The sequence below is a fragment of the Panthera onca genome, chromosome A2, assembly GCF_046562875.1.
Source record: "Panthera onca isolate mPanOnc1 chromosome A2, mPanOnc1 haplotype 2, whole genome shotgun sequence".
Lineage (NCBI taxonomy): Eukaryota > Metazoa > Chordata > Mammalia > Carnivora > Felidae > Panthera > Panthera onca.
The window spans coordinates 20050098-20064985 of record NC_138340.1 but is presented as its reverse complement, the minus strand read 5'-3'; the positions used below and the strand labels follow the sequence as shown (position 1 = coordinate 20064985).

Sequence of the window (14888 nt, the reverse complement as noted above, 5' to 3'; positions counted from 1 at the left end):
ATCCACTGATGAGCATTTAGGTTATTTCAATGTCTTTGCTAGAGTAAATAATGTTGCAATGAACATGGGAGTGTAGCTATCTCTTTGAGATCCTAATTTAAATTCCTTTGGATGTACACCTAAAGGTGGGATTGATGGATCACAGAGTAGTTCTATTTTCTATTTTTAAATTTTTATTTATTTTTATTTTAAATTTATTTATTTAAATTCAAGTTAGTTAACATACAATGTAGTATTAGTTTCAGGAGTAGAACCCAGTGATTTATCACTTACATAGAACACCCAGTGCTCATCCCAACAACTGCCCTCCTTAGTACCCATCACCCATTTAGCCCATCCCCCCCGCCCACCTCCCCTCTGTTCTCTGTAATTAAGAGTCTCTTATGGTCGGCCTCCCTCTCTGATTTTGTCTTATTTTTCCTTCCCTTCCCCTATGTTCACCTGTTGTGTTTCTTAAATTCCACATATGAGTGAAATCATATATTTATCTTTCTCTAATTTCTATTTTTTGAGGAACCTCCATACTGTTTTCCATACTGGCTGTACCAATTTATGTCACTAATGTGTGTACAAGCGTTCCCTTTTCTCCACATCCTTCCCAACACTTTTGTCTTTTGTTTTTTGATGACAGGTATTCTAATAGGTGTGAGATGATATTTCATTGTGATTTTGATTCACATTTCCCTGCTGATTAGTCATGTTGAACATCTTTTCATACATCTGTTATCTATGTATTTGTCTCCTTTGGAGAAATGTCTATTCAGTTCCTTTGCCTATTTTTTAAATGGGTTACCTGGGTTTTTTTCACTACTGAGTTGTAGGAATTCCTTATATATTTTGATTATTAACACTTTATCATATATATGGTTTGCAAATATTTTCTCCAATATCATAGGTTGCTTTGCCATTTTGTTGTCTGTTTCCTCTGCTGTGCAGAATGAAATTTTTTAGTCTGATAAAATCCCACTTGTCTATTTTTGCAACAAAGCTTATGTTTTTGGTGCCATATCCAAAATATCACTGCCATAGCTAATGTCAATAAGCTGTTTCTCTGTTGTCTTATAGAACTTCTTCTTATATAAGTTTTAAGATTTAATGTCTTATGTATTAAGTCTTTAATCCATTTTGAGTTAATTTTTGTGAATGGTATGAAAAATTTCATTCTTTCACATGTGAATATACATTTTTCTTAACACCATTTATTGAAGAGACTATCCTTTTCCCAGTTGTGTATTCTTGGTACCCTTACAAAGATCAGTTGATAATATATGTGTAAGTTTATTTCTGGCTATTCCATTGGTCATTATGTCTGTTTTTATGCCAGGATCATACTGTCTTGATTACTGTAGCTTTGTAATATATTTTGAAATCAAGTAGTATAATGCTTCCAGCTGTGTTCAACTGTTTCTTCTCTTTTATTGGCACTTATTCCCCAATCTTAAATGAATTCCTAAATTACTTGACAGTAGTACATTGTGTGTGTTAGGTATATATAAAATGTTTTCTTAATGACTGAAATATTCCCTGTGTTTTGTCCTTTGCTCTTTACATATGTTCTTACTTTTTCAGATAGCCTTGTTTCTGCATGCAGAAACTATTCCCATGAAAATTCTCATCTTCATCTGTGACATCTCACCTGCATCCCAGATGCCCTCACCACATGGCCTGGGTTGTTTAGCTATCACTTCAAACTCAACATAGCCAAAACTGAACTCATCACTTCTTTCACTCAGCTGGCTTCAGTAATTATAGCATCACTCTTGTCTCCAAGGTAAAAAAAAAAACCCACATCATTGAGTTATAGGTTTTATAAATAGAGAGAAAAAGAGATAAAAGGAGTAACTAAGTTTATTGTTATAATTAGTAGACTACTCATCCATTCAATAAGTAATTACTGAGTACCTACCATGTGCCAAAACTCTCTCAGATAGGTTCATAGAATTAAAAAAAAATCTCTGTTCTCATAGTGCTTACAGTCCAGTGATGGAACACAGACAATAAAAAGGTAAATATATAAACTATTTAGTATGCTAGAGGGTGTTAAGTGCTAGGGACAAATACAAAAGAAGGAAGAGACACTGAGAATGTGCATGTATATGTGGGAGATGGTGGCAATGATGGTTTCAATTTGATTATGTGGCCAGGAAAAGCCTGAAAGGGTGATACTTGAGTAAAAACCTGAAGAAGGTATCATTCGTTGTATGGAAGCCAATTTGACAATAAAGTATATTAAAATAAAATGAAAAAAATTTTTGTGACTGCAAAAAAACCAAAAAAAAAAACCCAAAAAAACAAAACCTGAAGAAGGGGAGGATGCAAGCACCATGAAGACATCCAGGAAACAGATGTAAAGAAAGTGCCTAAAGTAGAAATGTGTTATATTTTCAGGAGGCCATTGTAGAGTGATCAAGTGGGGAATGATAGGAAATCAGGGTATAGAGGTGATCAGCTGGGTCCACACCTTACAGGGCATGATGCTTTATCTTCTTTAATCTTACTACTAGCCTCCTTATCCTGGGGCTTTACCGTTTCATGTATGCAACAGCTTCTAACTTATCTATTTTTCTAGTTTAACCTATATATTACCACTGTGATAATCTCAAAACACCACCTTCAACATGTCATTCATGTTATTCCCCTGTTCAAGGATTCATAAGGGTTATCTAATCCATCAAATCTAAATTAGTGTGTTGGGTTTTCAGGGCTATCCTAGATGTATTTAATCTTGTCTCTAACACATCTTTTGATCAGACATTTACTGAATTCTTTCATTGTTAAAGGGGCTATGAGCAAAGATGGGTAAGAAACAGGTTCAAAACCTGGAGTTTACTGTCAATACAAACCTTTTCCTAGCTCTAATAACCTCTTCTAATTTCCTACATACATACATTGACATCTTTACGGTGTCTGACTCATGCTTTTGCCTTTGGTACTTTCTGTGCTTGAATATCTTCTCTCCTAAACTTACAATAAAATTCAAAATTCTTTTGTGGCTATAAGGCCCTGCATAATCTGGTACCTCACTATCTCTTCAACCCTCTTGTGATATCCTTTCCTTCTCTTACTCGAAACATTCCAGGAATACCAACCACCATTCAATTCTCTGTATATACCAAGTTTTTTCCTTGCATCTATGCCTTCTTCTGCCTAGATCACATTATCCACTCTTTATGTTTACATGAGTAAACATAAGGATTTACATGACTTACATCACTTTAAGTCTCAGCATGGATGCCATAAGAGCCTCCCCTCACTCCAGTCTACATGAGGTTTCGGAGCATTCTGCATGACTTTCCTTCATAGCACCTATTGCACTTTTCAAACTACATACTTATTCATTTAATCATGTGTTCGGTGATCTCTCTAGTAGAGACAGCTAGTCTCTCTACTACAGCATAAGCTCCAGAAAGACAAGCAGATATTTCTCTTGCTTATCTCTTGCTCATCTATCCCAAAGGATAATAGATGTTAAATAAATACCTGTTGAACAATGAATTAGTACCCTATCCAGATTCTGGCTAATCTTTAATTCAACTACTTTCATTTTCTCCAAGAGCCCTTTTTGGCTTCTTAGTCTTTCAATGATCCTCCTCTTCTCTGACTTCTTTTTCCTTTTTCTTCTTCTTATTTTAAATGTCAATATATTTTTCAGAGAGAGGGAGAGCACAAGCAGGGAAGGGACCGAGAGAGGTGGACAGAGGATCCAAAGCAGGCTCTGCACTGACAGGAGCAAACCCCACAGGAAGCCCAAACTCATGCACGGTGACATCATGACCTGAGCCAAAGTCTGATGCTCAACGGACTGAGCCACCCAGGCATCCCTTTGTTTTATTTTATGTTAATTTATTTATTTTGAGAGAGAGAGAGAGCGCGAGAGAGAGAGCGCGCGCATGAGTGCGGGTCGGGGGAGAGAGAGAGAAGGAGAGAAGAGAATCTTAAGCAGGCTCCATGCTGTCAGTGTGGCCTCTGATGTGGGGCTCGATCCCACAAACTGTGAGATCATGACCTGAGCTGAAATCAAGAGCTAGGATACTTAGCTGACTGAGTCACCCAGGCACCCCCCCCTCTTTTATCTCTTTAAAAATAGTTCTTTGAATAGAGTTCAAAACCTTGGTGACGGCTGATGTGGTCACCATGACAGGAAAAGCCATTTCTCTCAGTGTATTACATTGTAAAGCTGATTGTATTTCTTTCCCAAACTATACAGTTTAATCCTAAATACAAAGCAAGGTCTGAAATGTGACTGATTAGAAAAATACGTAAAACAACCAATGATTTAGGACTTCCATTTTTTTAACTTAAAAGACTCTGTAAAACCTTCTATCTGAAAGGTTATTTTTTGTTTGTTTTTTCCTGACTGCTTAGTGTGCTTAAAAGTCTTGCTGCATGTAAGACATATGCTTTAATCCTATTTTACCACTCAGCTTTGGGACTTAAAATCAGGAAAACATGTTTCCCACCTTTTAGAAATCCTATAATGTCCTGTACAGACCTCTTCAGGGTCAATGACATTCCTTTTTAACCCATAAATCACAAGAAGTCATTACAGGGGCCCCAAAAAAGAAATTCTTAGTAAATGCTTGATAAACTGTTCAATTAAATAAAAATTTCTTGATTCACAGCAGATTGGTACTTATTTGACAGACGCACTTATCCATTCATTCACTCAATAAATAGTTATCTAATGATCCAATATCCAAAATTCTGTGCTTAGCACTCACTGGGGAGAAATGGTACAAAGACACATAAGAAAGCTCCCATTCCAATGGGGAAAATCTACATGCATGTGTACAATTACAATGTAATATCTAGTAATGGGATAAAGCTAGGTACAGGGTGTCATCATGGGCACAATGAAGTCCCAGGGCCTTATTCTACCCATAAATACTGAGGAGAGTTTCACATAGTTGAGTTTTAAAAGATAGGAGTTTAACAAGCCAACAAGGGTAGGGAGGCATGAAAGAGCAAGGCATGTTTAGGGAAAGACATTGAAGTCATCAGGATGCGGGAAATAAAACTAAAGAAATAGAATTATATCATGCTGGGCCTTTTATGCCACACTAACTAACAAGAGCTTTAGGTTAAGTGGGAGCTAAGGTGAACAGTTTGCATTTTTTAAAAGATAAATATGGGGGTGCCTGGGTGGCTCAGTTGGATAAGCGTCGGATTTTGGCTCAGGTCATGGTCTCTTGGTCCGTGAGTTTGAGCCCCACGTCAGGCTTTGTGCTGACACCTCAGAGCCTGGAGCCTGCTTCTGATTCTGTGTTTTCCTCTCTCTCTGCCCTTCTGCCGCTCATGCTCATGCTCATGCTCTGTCTCTCTCCCTCAAAAAATAAATATTAAAAATATATATTAAGCTCACGGAGAAGATGGCGGTGTAGGAGGACGCTGGGCTCACCCCACGTCCTGCTGATCACTTAGATTCCACCTACACCTGCCTAAATAACCCAGAAAACCACCAGAAGACTAGGAGAATGGAGTCTCCGGAGCCAAGCACAGACGAAAGGCCCACGGAAGAGGGTAGGAAGGGCGGAGAGGTGGTGCGCGCTGCACGGACTGGCGGGAGGGAGCCGGGGCGGAGGGGCAGCCTGCCGGCCAAGCAGAGCCCCCGAGTCTGGCTTGCAAAAGCAGAGGGGCCGGATGGAGTGTGTTCCAAAAGCAAGAGGGACTTAGCATCTGGGAGGTCATAAGTTAACAGCTCTGCTCAGAAAGCAGGAAGGCTGGAGGACAAAGGGAGGGAGAGTTGCTGAGCCCCGGGACGACAGAGCTCAGTTTGGCGGGGAACAAAGGTGCTAGCCAGCGCCATCTCCCTCGCCCATCCCCCAGCCAAAATCCCAAAGGGAACCAGTACCTGCCAGGGAACTTGCTTGCTCCCTGCAAACACCCAACGCTGTGCTTCTGCGGAGCCACCCCTCCGACAGCGGGTCTGACTCCCTCCCACTGCCACAGGGCCCCTCCTGAAGTGGATCACCTAAGGAGAAGCGAGCTAAGCCTGCCCCTCCTGCCCCCGTGCACCTTGCCTACCCACCCCAGCTAATACACCAGATCCCCAGCACCACAAGCCTGGCAGTGTGCAAGTAGCTCAGACGGGCCATGCCACCCCACAGTGAATCCCGCCCCTAGCAGAGGGGAAGAGAAGGCACACACCAGTCTGACTGTGGCCCCAGAGGTGGGCTGGGGACAGACATCAGGTCTGACTGCGGCCCCGCCCAACTACTCCAGTTATACACCACAGCACAGGGGAAGTGCCCTGCAGGTCCGCACCACTCCAGGGACTATCCAAAATGACCAAACGGAAGAATTCCCCTCAAAAGAATCTCCAGGAAATAACAAAAGCTAATGAACTGATCAAAAAGGATTTAAATAATATAACAGAAAGTGAATTTAGAATAATAGTCATAAAATTAATCACTGGGCTTGAAAACAGTATAGAGGACAGCAGAGAATCTCTTGCTACAGAGATCAAGGGACTAAGGAACAGTCAGAAGGAGCTGAAAAACGCTTTAAACGACATGCAAAACAAAATGGAAACGACCACAGCTTGGATTGAAGAGGCAGAGGAGAGAATAGGTGAACTAGAAGATAAAGTTATGGAAAAAGAGGAAGCTGAGAAAAAGAGAGATAAAAAAATCCAGGAGTATGAGGGGAAAATTAGAGAACTAAGTGATACACTAAAAAGAAATAATATACGCATAATTGGTATCCCAGAGGAGGAAGAGAGAGGGAAAGGTGCTGAAGGGGTACTTGAAGAAATTATAGCTGAGAACTTCCCTGAACTGGGGAAGGAAAAAGGCATTGAAATCCAAGAGGCACAGAGAACTCCCTTCAGACGTAACTTGAATCGATCTTCTGCACGACATATCATAGTGAAACTGGCAAAATACAAGGATAAAGAGAAAATTCTGAAAGCAGCAAAGGATAAACGTGCCCTCACATATAAAGGGAGACCTATAAGACTCGTGACTGATCTCTCTTTTGAAACTTGGCAGGCCAGAAAGGATTGGCACGATATCTTCAGTGTGCTAAACAGAAAAAATATGCAGCCGAGAATCCTTTATCCAGCAAGTCTGTCATTTAGAATAGAAGGAGAGATAAAGGTCTTCCCAAGCAAACAAAAACTGAAGGAATTTGTCACCACTAAACCAGCCCTACAAGAGATCCTAAGGGGGATCCTGTGAGACAAAGTACCAGAGACATCGCTACAAGCATAAAACATACAGACATCACAATGACTCTAAACCCGTATCTTTCTATAATAACACTGAATGTAAATGGATTAAATGCGCCAACCAAAAGACACAGGGTATCAGAATGGATAAAAAAACAAGACCCATCTATTTGCTGTCTACAAGAGACTCATTTTAGACCTGAGGACACCTTTAGATTGAGAGTGAGGGGATGGAGAACTATTTATCATGCTACTGGAAGCCAAAAGAAAGCTGGACTAGCCATACTTCTATCACACAAACTAGACTTTAAATTAAAGGCTGTAACAAGAGATGAAGAAGGGCATTATATAATAATTACAGGATCTATCCATCAGGAAGAGCTAACAGTTATAAATGTCTATGCGCCGAATACGGGAGCCCCCAAATATATAAAACAATTACTCATAAACATAAGCAACCTTATTGATAAGAATGTGGTAATTGCAGGGGACTTTAACACCCCACTTACAGAAATGGATAGATCATCTAGACACATGGTCAATAAAGAAACAAGGGCCCTGAATGATACATTGGATCAGATGGACTTGACAGATATATTTAGAACTCTGCATCCCAGAGCAACAGAATATACTTTCTTCTCGAGTGCGCATGGAACATTCTCCAAGATAGATCATATACTGGGTCACAAAACAGCCCTTCATAAGTATACAAGAATTGAAATTATACCATGCATACTTTCAGACCACAATGCTATGAAGCTTGAAATCAACCACAGGAAAACGTCTGGAAAACCTCCAAAAGCATGGAGGTTAAAGAACACCCTACTAAAGAATGAGTGGGTCAACCAGGCAATTATAGAAGAAATCAAAAAATATATGGAAACAAACGAAAATGAAAATACAACAATCCAAACGCTTTGGGATGCAGCGAAGGCAGTCCTGAGAGGAAAATACATTGCAATCCAGGCCTATCTCAAGAAACAAGAAAAATCCCAAATACAAAATCTAACAGCACACCTAAAGGAAATAGAAGCAGAACAGCAAAGGCAGCCTAAACCCAGCAGAAGAAGAGAAATAATAAAGATCAGAGCAGAAATAAACAATATAGAATCTAAAAAAACTGTAGAGCAGATCAACGAAACCAAGAGTTGGTTTTTTGAAAAAATAAACAAAATTGACAAACCTCTAGCCAGGCTTCTCAAAAAGAAAAGGGAGATGACCCAAATAGACAAAATCATGAATGAAAATGGAATGATTACAACCAATCCCTCAGAGATACAAACAATTATCAGGGAATAATATGAAAAATTATATGCCAACAAATTGGACAACCTGGAAGAAATGGACAATTTCCTAAACACCCACACTCTTCCAAAACTCAATCAGGAGGAAATAGAAAGCTTGAACAGACCCATAACCAGTGAAGAAATTGAATTGGTTATCAAAAATCTCCCAACAAATAAGAGTCCAGGACCAGATGGCTTCCCAGGGCAGTTCTACCAGACGTTTAAAGCAGAGATAATACCTACCCTTCTCAAGCTATTCCAAGAAATAGAAAGGGAAGGAAAACTTCAGACTCATTCTATGAAGCCAGTATTACTTTGATTCCTAAACCAGACAGAGACCCAGTAAAAAAAGAGAACTACAGGCCAATATCCCTGATGAATATGGATGCAAAAATTCTCAATAAGATACTAGCAAATCGAATTCAACAGCTTATAAAAAGAATTATTCACCATGATCAAGTGGGATTCATTCCTGGGATGCAGGGCTGGTTCAACATTCGCAAATCAATCAATGTGATACATCACATTAATAAAAGAAAAGAGAAGAACCATATGATCCTGTCAATCGATGCAGAAAAGGCCTTTGACAAAATCCAGTACCCTTTCTTAATAAAAACCCTTGAGAAAGTCGGGATAGAAGGAACATACTTAAACATCATAAAAGCCATTTATGAAAAGCCCACAGCTAACATCATCCTCAATGGGGAAAAACTGAGAGCTTTTTCCCTGAGATTAGGAACACGACAGGGATGCCCACTCTCACCGCTGTTGTTTAACATAGTGTTGGAAGCTCTAGCATCAGCAATCAGACAACAAAAGGAAATCAAAGGCATCAAAATTGGCAAAGATGAAGTCAAGCTTTCACTTTTTGCAGATGACATGATACTATACATGGAAAATCCGACAGACTCCACCAAAAGTCTGCTAGAACTGATACATGAATTCAGCAAAGTTGCAGGATACAAAATCAATGTACAGAAATCAGTTGCATTCTTATACACTAACAATGAAGCAACAGAAAGACAAATAAAGACACTGATCCCATTCACAATTGCACCAAGAAGCATAAAATACCTAGGAATAAACCTAACCAAAGATGTAACAGATCTGTATGCTGAAAACTATAGAAAGCTTATGAAGGTAATTGAAGAAGATTTAAAGAAATGGAAAGACATTCCCTGATCATGGATTGGAAGAATAAATATTGTCAAAATGTCAATACTACCCAAAGCTATCTACACATTCAATGCAATCCCAATCAAAATTGCACCAGCATTCTTCTCGAAACTAGAACAAGCAATCCTAAAATTCATATGGAACCACAAAAGGCCCCGAATAGCCAAAGTAATTTTGAACAAGAAGACCAAAGCAGGAGGCATCACAATCCCAGACTTTAGCCTCTACTACAAAGCTGTCATCATCAAGTCAGCATGATATTGGCACAAAAACAGACACACAGACCAATGGAATAGAATAGAAACCCCAGAACTAGACCCACAAACGCATGGCCAACTCATCTTTGACAAAGCAGGAAAGAACATCCAATGGAAAAAAGACAGTCTCTTTAACAAATGGTGCTGGGAGAACTGGACAGCAACATGCAGAAGGTTGAAACTAGACCACTTTCTCACACCATTCACAAAAATAAACTCAAAATGGATAAAGGACCTGAATGTGAGACAGGAAACCATCAAAACCTTAGAGGAGAAAGCAGGAAAAGACCTCTCTGACCTCAGCCGTAGCAATCTCTTACTCGGCACATCCCCAAAGGCAAGGGAATTAAAAGCAAAAATGAATTACTGGGACCTTATGAAGATAAAAAGCATCTGCACAGCAAAGGAAACAACCAACAAAACTAAAAGGCAACCAACGGAATGGGAAAAGATATTTGCAAATGACATAATGGACAAAGGGCTAGTATCCAAAATCTGTGAAGAGCTCACCAAACTCCACACCCGAAAAACAAATAACCCAGTGAAGAAATGGGCAGAAAACATGAATAGACACTTCTCTAAAGAAGACATCCAGATGGCCAACAGGCACATGAAAAGATGCTCAACGTCGCTCCTTATCAGGGAAATACAAATGAAAACCACACTCAGGTATCACCTCACGCCAGTCAGAGTGGCCAAAATGAACAAATCAGGAGACTATAGATGCTGGAGAGGATGTGGAAAAACGGGAACCCTCTTGCACTGTTGGTGGGAATGCAAATTGGTGCAGCCGCTCTGGAAAACAGTGTGGAGGTTCCTCAGAAAATTAAAAATAGACCTACCCTATGACCCAGCAGTAGCACTGCTAGGAATTTACCCAAGGGATACAGGAGTACTGATGCATAGGGGCACTTGGACCCCAATGTTTATAGCAGCACTCTCAACAATAGCCAAATTATGGAAAGAGTCTAAATGCCCATCAACTGATGAATGGATAAAGAAACTGTGGTTTATATACACAATGGAGTACTACATGGCAATGAGAAAGAACGAAATATGGCCCTTTGTAGCAACGTGGATGGAACTGGAGAGTGTGATGCTAAGTGAAATAAGCCATACAGAGAAAGACAGATACCATATGTTTTCACTCTTATGTGGATCCTGAGAAACTTAACAGAAACCCATGGGGGAGGGGAAGGAAAAAAAAAAAAAAAAAGAGGTTAGAGTGGGAGAGAGCCAAAGCATAAGAGACTCTGAAAAACTGAGAACAAACTGAGGGTTGATGGGGGGTGGGAGGGAGGGGAGGGTGGGTAATGGGTATTGAGGAGGGCACCTTTTGGGATGATCACTGGGTGTTTCATGGAAACCAATTTGACAATAAATTTCATATATTGAAAAAAATATATATATATATTAACAAATAAGTATGGTGGTGCTGTGGACAGTAACTCAGGGTAGGAAGGTAGTAGATTCAGGGAATTGTATTTGGGGAGAAATGTGAAGGTTCTGGGGTGACAGGGGGGATGGAATAGGGGGAGTGATGTCACTGATATTTGGGAGACAGAAGTTGATAAGATATAGTGGTTAAATGAGAAAGGAAGCAGATATAGAGAGAGGAGCCTAAAAGGATCCCAAAGTTTCTGACATGGATCTCTGAGCAAATGATAATGCCTTTCACTTGATTCAAGGAACACAGGAAGAAGTGTATGTGTGAGGAAAGAAAATGAATTCAGTTTAGATACGCTGAGGTAGAAATGTCTGAGGAACATATAAGGGCAGATGTCTGGTAGGAAAAAGGAAATGAGGCTCTGAAGCTCAGGGGAGAGATCTTAATCAGAGATTTAGATTTCAAGGCTAAATATTTACAATTTTATTCAGAATGATAAAATGTCACAAAAACAGTCAGAGCTGCTAATGTCCTACCAGCTGCTGCTTCTTCCCTCCTGCACTGTTTAACACTCATCAGCCAACATCTTTCAGGATATGCTATGTGGGTTTGCAGTCTGCCATGCACTGGAGCCTCCCGAGATATGTCTGTCAGATCAGCAATGAGACTTACAGTGCAAGAACAGCTGGTCCTCTCTGGAGCCTGTTCCCCCGGCTCAAACCTGTCCTCAGCACAGAGGTGAGAGTGTCCTGGCGATACTGAACGCTAGACTAGCACTGTTTGATTGATCAGACTGACTGCTTTGTATCAACACTCTGTGCCCCTGATCTAACACATTCCTAACTTTTCATGATCTCTGATAACTAATTCAAGGAAGTAATATATGACCAGTTTAATACCTAATTATTATGAAAGTACACATAGCTGGCATCATCAGCTCAGTGAACTAAAAAATTTTTTTAATATTAAATTTATTGTCAAATTGGTTTCCATACACTTCCATACAACACACAGTGCTCATCCCAACAGGTGCCCTCCTCAATGCCCATCACCCACTTTCCCCTTCCCTCCCATCCCCCATTAACCCTCAGTCTATTCTCAGTTTCTAAGAATCTTTTATGGTTTGGCTCCCTCCCTAATTTTTTTTTCCCTTCCCCTCCCCCATGGTCTTCTGTTAAGTTTCTCAGGATCCACATAAGAGTGAAAACATATGGTATCTGTCTTTCTCTGTAAGACTTGTTTCACTTAGCATAACACTCTCCAGTTCCATCCACGTTGTGACAAAAGGCCAGATTTTATTCTTTCTCATTGCCAAGTAGTATTCCATTGTATATATAAACCACAATTTCTTTATCCATTCACATTTTTTTTTATCCATTCATCATTTGATGGACATTTAGGCTCTTTCCATAATTTGGCTATTGTTCAAAGTGCTGCTATAAACATTGGGGTACAAGTGCCCCTATGCATCAGCGCTCCTGTATCCTTTGGGTAAATTCCTAGCAGTGCTATTGCTGGGTCATAGGGTAGTTCTATTTTTAATTTTTTGAGGAACTTCCACACTGTATTGGGACTGAACTAAAATTTTTGAAGGCTTATACAACTACACAGATCCTAATGGAGAGAAGAAAGAACGTTTAACAATTAAATCTAGATTTAAATTCTGCTTACTAGTTTACTCTTAAAACTAAAGAAAGGAAGTAGTATTTTCAACTAAGGACCTTACAGTTTTATTATGTGAATGGGAAGGTGGTATAGTTCTCTAATTCAGTCTAGGGATTTTTAAAAGACCAAAACATTTCCAGCAGCTCTACAAAAAAGAACATTTTTTTCACTTTTCTTCTTTTAAAATATTTTATTGTTTCTTGAGGCTCAATTACAAATAATAAGCCCAAAGAAAAAACAACTGATGCATTAATAACCTCACGTGGACCAGAGCTGGGGTGTCTCTGCTGGGCTTAGATCTTCTCTGTGCAGTAAGCCCGAGAAAGCACGTACTGAGCACAGACACTGTGTGTGGTGCTGTCATCAAGGAAAGAGAAGACACAATCCCTGGCACTCAAGGATGATTAAGTAGGGTGCTCTGGTTTTTAAACTGCAGCTCATGGACTTTCAGTGGTCACACAGAATACTGGGTGGGGTAAGGGGCATAGTGAGATTCCTATTATTTCCCCTTTCCCTTCAACAGTGAAGTAGTTCTATTTTACCTGTTTTATTTATTGAACTTTCTCATAAAATTTAGCTTAAAGAAAGGATTCTTGGGGCGCCTGGATGGCTCAGTCAGTTGAGCGGCCGACTTCGGCTCAGGTCATGATCTCGCGGTCCATGAGTTCGAGCCCCGCGTTGGGCTCTGTGCTGATAGCTCAGAGCCTGGAGCCTGTTTCGGATTCTGTGTCTCCCTCTCTCTGACCCTCCCCTGTTCATGCTCTGTCTCTCTCTGTCTCAAAAATAAATAAAACGTTTAAAAAAAAGAAAGAAAGAATTCTTCCATATACAAAAATAAGTAATAAGTTTACAAATCTCTGACCTAGGAGGAAAACAGGAGCAGCCAGAATCTGCATCTCCATAGCCCTGGCCTACAGTCTTACCTGTGCACAGCAGCTGTAGCTGTCATCCCTGCCACAACTACCTTTAGCCACAGCTTTCCTAGACACACATGCTGGGAGCTACTGGTGACAAGGAAATTCCACATGCCCCCATCAGTAAATGTATCATTTTATCCCTATGCCAAAGTGAAGCAAGGTGTTTTAATTTGCGGGGCAAGGCCTGTCAAGAACAGAGGTACTGGGAAGCATGCAAACTAACTGCTTTCCTTTTGTACTGTTATAACTTCCATTTTTAATTTTCTTGTATATAACATGCAATTGGAAAAATGAAACCATGATTTCAGTTTTTAAGTAAAAAATAAAAAAAATAAAAAACCCTTAAAGCACTTTGAATACAGGAAGTTTCCAAGCAATATAAAAGCACCCCCAAATTTACTTTCTCCCCACCCCACCTAGAAGATGACCACAGAGAAATGTCTGGATGCCCTAAAAGTCTAAGTTGGCTATAAAGATCATCTCACCCATCAGAGCTGTGCTGGCCTGTAGAGAAACAGAAGCCTGGAATGTCTCCTTGACTCCTCCCCACCTTTCATGATGAAAGCACTGCTGCACTTGCTCATGCTTAAAGGCTTCACTGCTCTCCCCAAATACATGGTCTGCTGCATATCAGACCTGTTCTGTGGCCTCTCTTCCAATCCAAGGAAAAGAGGAACAATGGAGTCAGACCAACCTTCCCTTCAGTCCGGAAGATGCTCTCTCCCCTTTGCAGGGCTGGAATGACATTGAGGGCTTGGCTGCTCTTAGACAGGACACCATTAGCCTACTACACTGTGAACCCTCTCTCCCACGTGCAGCAAGGCAGGGCGCAGGGTACTGTATTCTGGAGCTGGACCTCTCTGCTGAACTTGCTTTGTTCTATGTTTCTCCTATGCGTTTTCTCTGGCACTGAGGAGTTGCATCCTCTTCTCTCTCTGAGGTGGTAACAGCCAAGACTGGGGTTGAACTTCCATGTGGAAATAGGCACAGGATAAAAAAGAGGCCACACGTGACTTCAAGGTAAACTGGGAT

General features: G+C 40.4%; 1 protein-coding gene across 4 annotated transcripts in view; it reads right to left on the bottom strand.

Annotated features, from left to right (window-relative positions):
• Window positions 1-14888, bottom strand: part of DOCK3 (dedicator of cytokinesis 3) — a 597071-nt gene that overhangs the window by 187668 nt on the left and 394515 nt on the right. The window lies entirely within an intron of this gene.